Source organism: Coregonus clupeaformis, unplaced genomic scaffold (genome assembly GCF_020615455.1).
Source record: "Coregonus clupeaformis isolate EN_2021a unplaced genomic scaffold, ASM2061545v1 scaf0007, whole genome shotgun sequence".
Lineage (NCBI taxonomy): Eukaryota > Metazoa > Chordata > Actinopteri > Salmoniformes > Salmonidae > Coregonus > Coregonus clupeaformis.
The window spans coordinates 1093074-1105075 of NW_025533462.1; the positions used below are offsets into that span (position 1 = coordinate 1093074).

Genomic DNA, 12002 nt, shown 5'->3' on the forward strand with positions numbered 1-12002 from the left:
TGGATAAAAGTGTCTGCTAAATGGCATATTATTATATCGATTTTATCTAACGATCTAGTCTAGTGGCTTGGGACTGAGTTTATAGAGCTATTGTGCTATCATTTATAGAAGCTCCAGTTCCCTATAAAACTTCAGATTTTCTCCTCTAAATCCACTAGAAGAACAGGAAGAAACAGAGGTGATGAAATTGAAGTCGCAAGTCTGTCACAAGAACAAAGTGTAAGATACGTTGTGAGATCCAATGTACAGTACAACTGAAAAGTGAAAACAAAGAATCAAATGGTCCAAAGACTCCTGAAAGCATATATTATAGCTGGCACAGTGGCCAGGAAAAAATCCCTACAGGGTAGAAATCTAGAGAGGAACCATACTCTGGGTGGGGCTGTGTGGTGTTGCATCTGTTCATGTGAATGTGTCTGTATGAACATGAGGCTACATAACAGAGTGCATGTTCTGCACTATGTGTGCATTGTTAGATGTGGGTGTGATGAGATGAAGCATCCTGAGGATATGGTCACTATCATCAGTCAGCATTAGCATTAGCCACAATGTTTACAATACAATGTTTGCTAGAGATTTAAATCTGGAGCTGCTGCTGCTCGTTATGGAGCCGCTGGCTCATAATCTTGCACTCCACCATAGAAATCTGTGTGATGGCTGTTTCCGAGCATCCTTTGCACCTCCTCAACATTTTCAGATGGTCCTTGATGTACAGGCGGAACTTCCTGGTGGCGAAGCAGTAGACCACAGGGTCCAGGAGGTAGTTGAGCCCCATCAGCATCAAGGTGACCTGGTGGGCGTCGTTAAGCCACTGCCTGGTCCGCTGGTACCAGTCCATACTGCCCCAGCCCTCCTTGATCTCCAGTACAGCCAGAGTCCAGGGGCCCTGGACCACGTGGTGGGGGAGGAAGCACACCACAAACACCCCCACCACGGCACACAGCATCTGCAGGGCCTGGCCCTTCACCCCCCGGGGCATGTATGAACTAGAGCCCCGAGTCTGGATAGGGGACTGGGCGAGCAGGGCCCGGGAGATGAGCAGGTTACAGACTACTACTACAAAGAAGACCAAGACGAAGCACACCACGATGATGAGGTGGATGGTGGCGACTGTACGCTTTTCGTCGTCAGTGTTGTGGTGGTAGCCCTCGAAGCAGCGCGACACGTTGCGCTCATCCACCTGGATGCCCGTCTTCAAGAGGTGCGGCACGGACATGGACAGAGTGAGCGCCTAGATAACCATGGTGACAGCCACTCCGCGGCGCCAACGGTCGGACGAGGCGGCATCAAGCGGGCGCGTGATGGCCCAGTAACGGTTGACGCTGATGGCGGCGAGGAAGAGGATGGAGCAGTAGGTGTTGATGAAGAAGAACACGCCGGTGACACGTCACAGGAAGTCGCCGTAGCGCCAGTCGCCGCTGCAGTGGTAGTAGCCAATCCAGAAGGGGAGGGCGCACACGAAGAGGAGGTCGGCCACAGTCAGGTTGGCCATGTAGATGCGGATCTCGTTCATGGCCTTGGCGTTGCGCATGCGCCGCAGCACGAACAGCACGTAACTGTTGGCTATCAGCCCAAGGACAAACACAACACCGTAGAACACTGGGAAGAGTGTGTAGCGGAACTCCGAGTCCAGAAAGGTTGTTTTACCGACTGTCGTTAAGTTCACTTTCCTGGACACTGCTAAGTCCTCTGGCATCCCCATGGTGGCCTCCACTGTTGGTTATGCTAAAGAAAGCAACTCCCTCTGTGAGAAAAAGACTTCATATTAGACTCATATTTCAAGAATCACTCTTTAATGTTCACTTTAGTACTACTCTTACTGTAGTCAGTAGGAGAACGTTGGACATGTCTAGTGTCTCTCTCAGGTGAAATGAATAGCTATAGGCCTATCCAGTCTGAGCAGTTGTTGATTCACTGAATCAACTCCTGATAACCACACAAAGTGTGTCACACACCACCATATTTGAGAGTTTCTCAACTTACTGTAAATGTAAATCAAATGCAGTTGTATCTATAGAAACCATAAAACACACCTATCATAACAGTCAGCTATGACACATATAGGAAGTGTCTTAAAACACTTGTGTCACCAGCCTTTTCTGGTCTGCTTTCATGCAGCAACACTTGCCACGTTCACATGCTAGTCAGAAATAGGAAACTCTGAAATGTCCAACTTGCTGATTCGTTGAACGTGGCACATGTAAAACTAGAACCGGAAATGTCAGAGTTTCCTAGTTCCGACTAGCACGTGAACATCAAATCAAATTTTATTTACCACATGCGCCGAATAGAACAAGTGTAGACCTTACAGTGAAATGCTTACTTACAAGCCCTTAACCAACAATGCAGTTTAAAAAAAAAATGTAGGTAAAAAATAGATAAGTAAAAAATAAAAATAGCAAATAATTAAAGAGCAGCAGTAAAATAAAATAACAGTAGGGAGGCTATATACAGGGGGTACCGGTACAGAGTCAATGTGCGGGGGCACCGGTTAGTCGAGGTAATTGAGGTAATATGTACATGTGGGTAGAGTTAAAGTGACTATGCATGGATAATAAACAGAGTAGCAGCAGCGTAAAAGAGGGGGTGGGTGGGCAGTGCAAGTAGTCCGGGTAGCCATGATTAGCTGTTCAGGAGTCTTATGGCTTGTGGGTAGAAGCTGTTAAGAAGCCTTTTGGACCTAGACTTGGCGCCCCGGTACCACTTGCCGTGCAGTAGCCAAGAGAACAGTCTATGACTAGGGTGGCTGGAGTCTTTGACAATTTTTAGGGCCTTCCCCTGGTATACATTCACATTTTTTACATTTTTAGTCATTTAGCAGATGCTCTTATCCAGGGCGACTTACAGTTAGTATGTGCATATATTTTCATACTGGCCCCCCGTGGGAATCGAACCCACAACCCTGGCGTTGCAAGCGCAATGCTCTACCAACTGAGCTACACGGGGGGCTATGGAGGTCCCTGATGGCAGGAAGCTTGGCCCCAGTGATGTACTGGGCCGTACGCACTACCCTCTGTAGTGCCTTGCGGTCGGAGGCCGAGCAGTTGCCATAACAGGCGGTGAGGCAACCAGTCAGGATGCTCTCGATGGTGCAGCTGTAGAACTTTTTGAGGATCTGAGGACCCATGCCAAATCTTTTCAGTCTCCTGAGGGGGAATAGGCTTTGTCGTGCCCTCTTCACGACTGTCTTGGTGTGTTTGGACCATGATAGTTTGTTGATGATGTGGACACCAAGGAACTTGAAGCTCTCAACCTGTTCCACTACAGCACCATCGATGAGATACTACCACCGTTAAAGCTGGAATCCTTAATTGGTTAAACTGCCACATCAAATAACTTACTGCAAATAACAAACATAGTTTTTCCCCTCAATCATCATTGCCCGTGTAATAGGACAGCAGAATATGGACTGCAATGTTTTTTTTTTACCATGATGCCGAATGCTCTTCTCCTCTGTTTCCATCAACAACACAAAAACAATAACAAAGACTCTTAGGCCTGGGGCCCTAATGTGGATTCCATCTTTAAAAGAAGGCTAGATAGTATGCATATTATACAGTCATCCACAGTTGCAGTTCACAAAACACAACACAAGTGTCTTACCCAGTAGGCTAATTCATTTGAGCCAGATCCTGGCACCTCTCAGTTTTGGACTGTTTCGTTACAGAACCCATTCGTCCAGCTCTGCAACATCTGGTATGAACAATTATGTTCACTGTTTGCAATCAAAAAATTCTAATAAAAGCAATCAGTGTTAATTTGAGTTGCCTCCTCTGTAATTCTCCTGCCCCCTATAAAACGTAATGTGAAAAAGTGCCTGATATTCTAACAATTGATTTGTGTTGGGCAAGCCAAGGTTGATGGTTTGAGCAACGTTGTAGCCTAGAATTAACACTGCCTGTCCTCCGGGACACCTACAGTACCAGATGTCACAGGAAAGCCAAAAAGATCATCAAGGACATCAACCACCCGAACCACGGCCTGTTCACCCCGCTACCATCCAGAAGGCGAGGTCAGTACAGGTGCATCAAAGCTGGGAACGAGAGACTGAAAAATAGCTTATATCTCAAGGCCATCAGACTCTTAAATAGCCATCACTAGCCGGCAACCACCCGGTTACTCAACCCTGCACCAAGACTATTCTACAGACGGGAAATTAAAAAATGTAATATCTTATGATTCACCGAGTCGTGGCTGAACGACAACATGGATAACATACAGCTGGCTGGGTTTTCCGTGCATCAGAAAGATAGAACAGCTGCCTCCGTTAAGACAAGGGGTGGCAATCTGTGTCTATTTGTCAATAACAGCTGGTGCACGAAATCTAATAATAAGGAAGTCTCAAGGTTTTGCTCGCCTGGGGTAGAGTATCTCATGATAAGCTGTAGACCACTCAATTTACTAAGAGAGTTTTCATCTATATTTTTTGTAGCCGTCTATTTACGACCACAAACCGATGCTGGCACTAAGACCGCACTCAACGAGCTGTATAAGGCCATAAGCACCGGTTCGTCAATCTAAGTAACATAATTTAAAAAATCCCATTCAGAATCTGTCAGTTTAAGCTAGAAATATGTTTATTTTGCATTGGATGCGTCTCAATCTTCCGCATCCGCCTATGTCGCAGTTCTGCATCTGTGGTGAAAGGTGGCAGAGCTGGAGAAGTGTTTGTCAGACCCATGAGACATCCTGAAAATCGGACTTCTCACGACGACGTGTGTAGCGTCCGAACGGTTTACAAACTATTATGGAATGGGGAGACTTTCACAAAGATGATAGTGGTCTCCGTTTTGCTCTACGACCCCCACAAGTGTCATCGGACTCATGGAAGTATGATAGATTAATTATTAATGACTAATTATTACACCCTGAAACTGTGTATAATGTGTGAGTGTAGGACCAGTAAAGGCTATGGCATTGAGCCACGATTTAGCAATGTGAGTAAGAGTCAGGCCAGACAACAAAGACAACTGAGAAACTAAGATAAAGAGGCCTCCCAATTTAGGGAGGGGAGAAACTGTTATGAAAACATGGTGCAGAATATTGTGAGAACGGCAATAACTGAGTAAAGCAGGGAGTAGGATATGTGTGTGTGTGTGTGTGTATGTATGTGTGTATGCATGTGTGTATATGTGTGTGTGTGTGAACTGAAGGTCAGTAGAGCAGTTTTAGAGTGGAAAACTACAGCCCGCCTACAGAGGGAAGGGATTTCTTTTTGTATGACGTATGAGTATAAAAGATGGACTCTGAAATTGTGATGGCAGAATTCTCAATGAATAAATATCTCTGACCATGCAGACCGGGACTCTGGCCGTTACTTAAATCCCAAAAGACTTACAACCTTTTGGGAGACGCACAGAGACACTAAAATAGTTTGTTAAAAAATTCACTTAACAGCTTGGTCCTTCTGAGCCGGACTCCAATACCCTGTTTCTGTCATTCCAGGTAACTCTGAAAACCGTCGACGGGCAAATGATACATTCGTAAATAGAAAGTCCTGCCCTTTGACATTAAGGGTTAAAACAGGCCAGAGGACACCTGATTAATGACAGAGACGGTGACGGAATCCAAACCTACATTGAATCTCGGCTGCAAGGATAAGGTCAGTAGTCTTTATTCATTAACTTGGTGAAATTGATTTGAGGACTTGCTAAAATATTGAAAAGTAGCAAATTGATCAATGCGTAGCCATTTTAAGTGAAATGTGGGGTTGACTGTCAGGAATTATCAAGATTACATTGTGAGGATAGACTCCTCCGTAAAGTATGAGATAATTCTGGGGGACTAGTCAACCTGGTGGTGGGTCCGTAATGATTCACGGTAATAGGCCATTACCAAAAGAAACTACCCGGTGTTGAAATAGAAGGAACTATTAAAAGTACACCTATGGGATGTAACCTGTAAGAGATTATTGAGCAGTCAACAAATAATCCGGGTTAAACAAATACAAAAAAGTACACCAGAAGGAATTAAAATAGCATGTGTGAGAAATAGAATATTAGTTAAGTCAAAAGTCACAAACAACTGTAGATTTTGCTGTAACTCTATCCGTTCTGGAGCCTTATAAACTCCAGGTTACCGATACAACACCAATAATCATGTAAGGTTGTATACGTGTGAGACCTAATGTTTGCTCAAAAGTCACATGAATAATTCCAGGTGGTTGTATAGAGGAGGGAGAACCCATTCCTGTTGTATGAGACTGTCAGGAATTATCAAGATTACATTGTGGGGATCAATCCCTCTGTAAAAGTATGAGATAATTCTGGGGGACTAGTCAAGACTACATATACAGGGAGAGGTGGTTGTATAGAGGAGGGAGAACCCATTCCTGTTGTATGAGACTGTCAGGAATTATCAAGATTACATTGTGGGGATCAATCCCTCTGTAAAAGTATGAGATAATTCTGGGGGACTAGTCAAGATTACATATACAGGAAGGGGTGATTCAAGGTGTTGTTGTGTGAAGCTATTTTGAATTACTTGTTAAATTGACTTGTTATATAGAAGAGGTGGCTAAGGGATTTTTAACAGTACCAACCATGGGGGGGCAAATCCTCACAAGAGGTCCCAGAATTTACTGGGGACGAGAAATACTTGATGTAATTAAAATGGAATCCAGGGATAGAAGAAATGTCCATTATGTAACCAGGTGGAGGGAGAGGTATGGTTTTGAGGGACGTCTAGACGCAGATAAACTCGAATCCATGCTTAAACAGATACATAAGGTGTGTAAAGGAGAAATAAGCAGTGAGAGAGAGAGAGAGTAGGAGGGGGCCAGTACCCACTGATAGCCTTACCTAATCTATTGGCGGGGAATGAAAGGGGCCCCAGCAACCTTAGATGTATACAGTAATAATAATAATATGCCATTTAGCAGACAGGCCATGAACATAGAGGACGTGGCCAGAGCGGTAGAAGGAATGACCCACCCCGAAACATGACTAGTAAGGTTTGGGCTGCCGTTAGAGGGCAGTGGGTTTCAGGGGATGCCCAGAGGACACTTTTGCCATGGGCCGATTACGGAGAGTATGTTGGGAAAATAACTGAATTGTGTAATAGCCTCAGAGAGACATGCAATCCATCATGAGCAGAATAACAGACAGGACAGAGCCAAGAAAGAAGAGGAAGATGCAGAGTAACTAATTGCCACTCTGGGAGAGATGGCGGGTAGAACTAGAAACTTAGGAGAGAGAGGAGATAAGGCAGGAAGAAAAGAGAAGTGAGTGAGAGGGAAAGAGAAGTGAAGGTTGAGGTCTCCGTGCCTCCCCAGAGCAGAGGGCAGAAAGGTTATATCCAAACTTGGCAGACCAGGCATGGAGAGAAAATCCAGATGATGAATACGTAGGGAGGAGAAGGAGAGTGCAGGGGAATAATGTTGCCCCCTAACCGGCCCCACCTCCCTATGAGGAAGAAGGGGCTGGAGGAGGAAGGGAAGATGAAGGTGAGGAAGAGCCAGAGGTAGAGGAGTACCAGACAAGGGCAGAGAAAGTCAGACAGGAGAGAAAAGAGAGAAAAGAGAGAAGAGAGGGAGAGAGAAGTCCATCCCCCAGCTTTGAGCGTGAGGAAGAGGAAGATAAGGCATGACTAGTCCTTGAGGGAGAAATAGTAGACTCTAGTGGGGGGAAGACTAAGGAACCCTTTGATCCAAATTGTGAGGTGTTTGAATTGGCTACTATTGACTTAGCACTTCAACAGGAACAGAAACCTTATTTGACATTGACAGTAATGGGTATGAAAATTAAATTCCTTTGTGATACGGGAGCCTGCAGGACAGCAACCTGTGCAACAGACAAGCCAGATGGAGTCAGGATTGATGGGGAGAAAATCATAGTGCGATCTGCCTCTGGTCATCAATTTATTGAAAGGTTATCAGCCCCAATAACCCTAAAACATGACCAATCAGGATGAGAGGCAACCATACCCATCCTGATATCTAAGCTGTGTCGGGTAAATTTACTAGGACGTGATGTAATGACTAAATTGAATGTGGCTGTCATTTCCACTGAGAGGGGAATGAAAGTACACATAGTCAGAGACAATATGGTGGTCTGTGGGGAAGGGGAGCCATGTTATTGGGATAGGCAAGATTTGTTTAGGGTGGGAATAACTGATATTCCCCGAAACTTGATGGAACTTGCTGATGATGTAGTACCAGGCCCCACTAAAATGTCCCCCGATGACCTACACTGTACTCTCTGGTATAACAAACACCCAGGTCCAGATGCAATCTATGAGAAAGCATTATTTAAAACCACAGAAAGGACTATAGCCTTGAAATGGTTTCACTATGACAACACCCACGCAGTAGTGGAGGTGGAAATAGGGCCCCAAAGTCAGAGACTGTTCAGGGAAATATGGAGCCCACATGTGTCCCTAGCAAAGGAGCCAGCAGAGGACTGGAAAGACATGGGCCAGTGGGTATCCAAGGGTAAGAGGATCACTGATTGGGTCAATATTGTGAGTGGCGATCAACACAGCCCATCCACAGATAGTACATTTAGATGAGAATAGCAGATGCTGAGGAGAGGAATACCTGTTGACAGAACAACAGGAGTCAGACTTAAAAGAAGTTCCAGAGCATTTGTGGTCCCGGGGTCCAGCAGACGTAGGATTAATAAAAGGGGTAATTCCAGTACAGGTGATACCCAAATCTAATCATAGGCCATATCAGAAGCAATACCCTATGTAACCAGAAGCAATACAAGGTTTGCAGTTTACCAAGAGCAGATTGGGAGGGACCTTGAGGGAGGGCCAATTCCCGGGGAGATAGTGAGGCCAGAAACAAAGGTGCAGTGTCCTGGAAATCACAGTCTGTTTTGTTTTTTTCAGTTCTGCTGGGAGTACATTGGATGATGGGGTTTTGTGTTGAATTAGAGACAGTGAGACTATTAGTCAATACCTAGGAGAGAAGAGAGGTTACGGTAGCAAAGACAGACAAGAAGGAAATGGTAATAGTGGAGACAGGAGTGAGTGGAAGTGTTACAATTGTGACAAAACGGGACATTTTGCTAGAGAATGTGAGGAACCGTGTAGTTACTGTGCAAGGAAAGGGCACCAGTTAAGAAACTGTAGGCAGAAGGGGAAGAGAGAAATCAGGAGTCCTCATGACCTGGCTGTTTGGTTGTTGTTTTTTTAATTGGGGTTTTCAAATAAAAAACAACACACCTAGTATGATGTTTATAAAGCCTTGTTGTTTCAATTTTGGGGGGTTTTCAGCAGGTCAAGGGTGATAGGTCTTAGAGGAGCACACAGTGAATTTTTTTAGTTTTTGGCTGAGTTTGGGGTATATATGATTTCTTATGAGAATGAATGTCATGAGGATTAATGAACACTTGGGATAAGTAACATTTATTAAATATTTAGAATAATGGTAATGTTTGGTATTCTATGGGATGGTATTTCAATTGCCTCTGAACTCTGTTTTAACTTTCTGGTGTTAATTAATCATCCACACTGGTAAATTCTAAAGGCATGAGAGGAGGACTTTAATATAGTTTATTTTACCAATAAATAAAAATAAGGGATGGCAATTGGATGATAAATTACCAATATTACCTAAGTGATTGTTAGGTAGGTGATAATATTGACACATGGGCAGTGACATGTGTCAAAAGGAGGGATGGATGGTAGAACAGATTAGACAACACTTTGTTGCACATGGGATTACTAATTATTTAAAAAAAAAAAGATGTGTTATCTGTGCTCAAAATAATCACCAGGGCAGACAAAGGGCACCTCAGGGTGAGTATCCTCCGGCTAAGTACCCTTTCCAGCAATTGGAAATTGATTTTATAGAGTTATCACGGAGTGAAGGGAAGAAATTTTGAGTAACCCCAGATAAAGATGGGTTATCCCCCTTTGAGAAAGTGTTTGGAAGACCTTACAGAATGCCACAGTTGGCAGGACCAGACAGGCAGACATAGAACTAGAGAGCACCCTAGCAGAACACGTGAGAAGGTCGTTTATTAACCACACCTGTATGTCAGAGGTTTTGTGCCCCCACAGGTGAATTAAAGGAGAAGGTGACCCACTCTATCTAACCAGGAGACTGAAGCAGGCCTGGCGGGAAGGGCCCTACCAAGTACTGCCTTTGCCAGCAGAATAGCTGAGAGATCCATCTGGGTGCATGTCACACACTGTAAAAAGGTAAAACCAGCTACACCTGACGAACAAACACAGAGTTAGGAGAAAGATCCGATCACCACTAGGGCTCGGGGGTTGGCTCCTTAACGAAGATTCCCTTACCCTGTCTGATCATCCCTGTGTGAGTTCGATAGAAGGTAAAGCAATGGGTTGGCCTCTGGCATCTGACATGTTCTCAGGGCGAGGGTGGGGATTCACAGGTCTCCCGACGGTAGGTAGCTGTCTGATTGTGGGGGCCATATTCCTAACACACACGGACCCTCCTGTTTCAGCCAGAAGTGGTAGTTAACCTAACACAAGTTGAAAAGGCATAGGAGACAGCTAGACGTAGGGAAAGGGGAAATACTAGGGACTTTAGGGAAGGACATCACCATATGTATGTCACCATGTACATCCTGGGACTATGTAGTTGCTTATACCAAGCGGGGGGGATATGTCAATCTCCATACACAGTTTAGGGACAGGTGTAGTATTGTGAAAGTAGGGAATTATCAGAAATGGCAGTGCGACCCATATGAGGGTAGGTACTGTCTGAAAGTCTGAATTATGCTAAAACAGATTACAGACCTGACAAGTGAGATATCTTCTTCAACTGGGGCACCCTATAGAGTAAACCTCTCTGAGGGAGGTAGTGAGACAGTGCAAACTATAGACCTGAAGGAAGTAGTACAGATGGAGACGGAGTAAATAGATTTTAACCTGTGGTTGGAATGGATTCAGTATACGGTCTAAAGAGGACTGTTATGCCTGTAGGACAGCCAAACCAAGGTTAACAACTACTCCGTTCCCCTTGACAGGCTTTAACTCTCTGTCAGGTTCCATGCAAGCCACCTGGGAATGTGGTGAAAGAGTCTTGTAGTAACTTGCACTATCTGTATCCCCCGATAACAAAGTCATCCCGACCTGGGTTGCCTCCGTTTGAAGTCACAGGGGAGTCTTATTGTTTTTCTATGACTAATAAGATAGGATACAGGGTAAGGCATCTTAGCTCCTGCTCCCACACAGAGAATATCACAACTAAAAGAGACCATGACTAATCTCTCCTCTTTGTTGCAGCCAGAGGATTTTAGGAACCAAAACCAGGCCCGTGCTGACATCTGATGGTTGTGTGGTGATAACTGATTGTGAACTCACCTACATACGCAAACAATCAAACGTGTCAGAGACTGGTGAGTTGTCACGTAGAAAGTAGAACCTCCTCCCGGGATCCTTTGATGAAAGGATATATATATTGATGGGATAGGAGTACCTCGAGGGGTTCCAGAACAATTCAAAGCTAGGAATCAGATCGCAGCTGGGTTTGAATCAAGTATTTTCTGGTGGTCAACAATTAATAAAAACGTAGATTGGATGAATTATGTTTACTATAACCAGCAAAGATTTATAAACCACACTTGTGATGCAATAAAGGGATTAGCTGAGCAGACAGCGGCAACTAGCTTAATGACATGGCAGAATAGAATAGTTTTAGATATGCTTTTGGCTGAGCGGGACGGGGTTTGTGTTCTGTTTGGATCTATGTGCTGTACTTTCATCCCCAAACAATACAGCACCGGACGGGTCCGTGACCAAAGCGCTTCAGGGACTCACCACGCTGGCGAACGAACTGGCTGAGAACTCTGGTATTGATAGCTCCCTAAACGGTTAGTTTGATAACATATTTGGTAAATGGAAAACTATTGTTGTAACTATTCTGGGTGAAGTTATAGCTTCTATGGGTATACTTGTTCTTTGTGGATGTTGTCTTATTCCCTGTGTCTGAGGGTTGGTGAGCAAGGCGGTTTCCCAACAGATGGTGAGATACGGCCCAATCCCGGACTCCGACTGAAGGATATGACCTACCAGGCTTGGTGGAG

General features: G+C 44.6%; 1 pseudogene; it reads right to left on the minus strand.

The window, feature by feature from the left end:
• Positions 1-17: 17 nt before the first annotated feature.
• LOC121538730 lies at positions 18-1741 on the minus strand (annotated as a pseudogene).
• Between the last annotated feature and the right edge of the window lie 10261 nt (positions 1742-12002).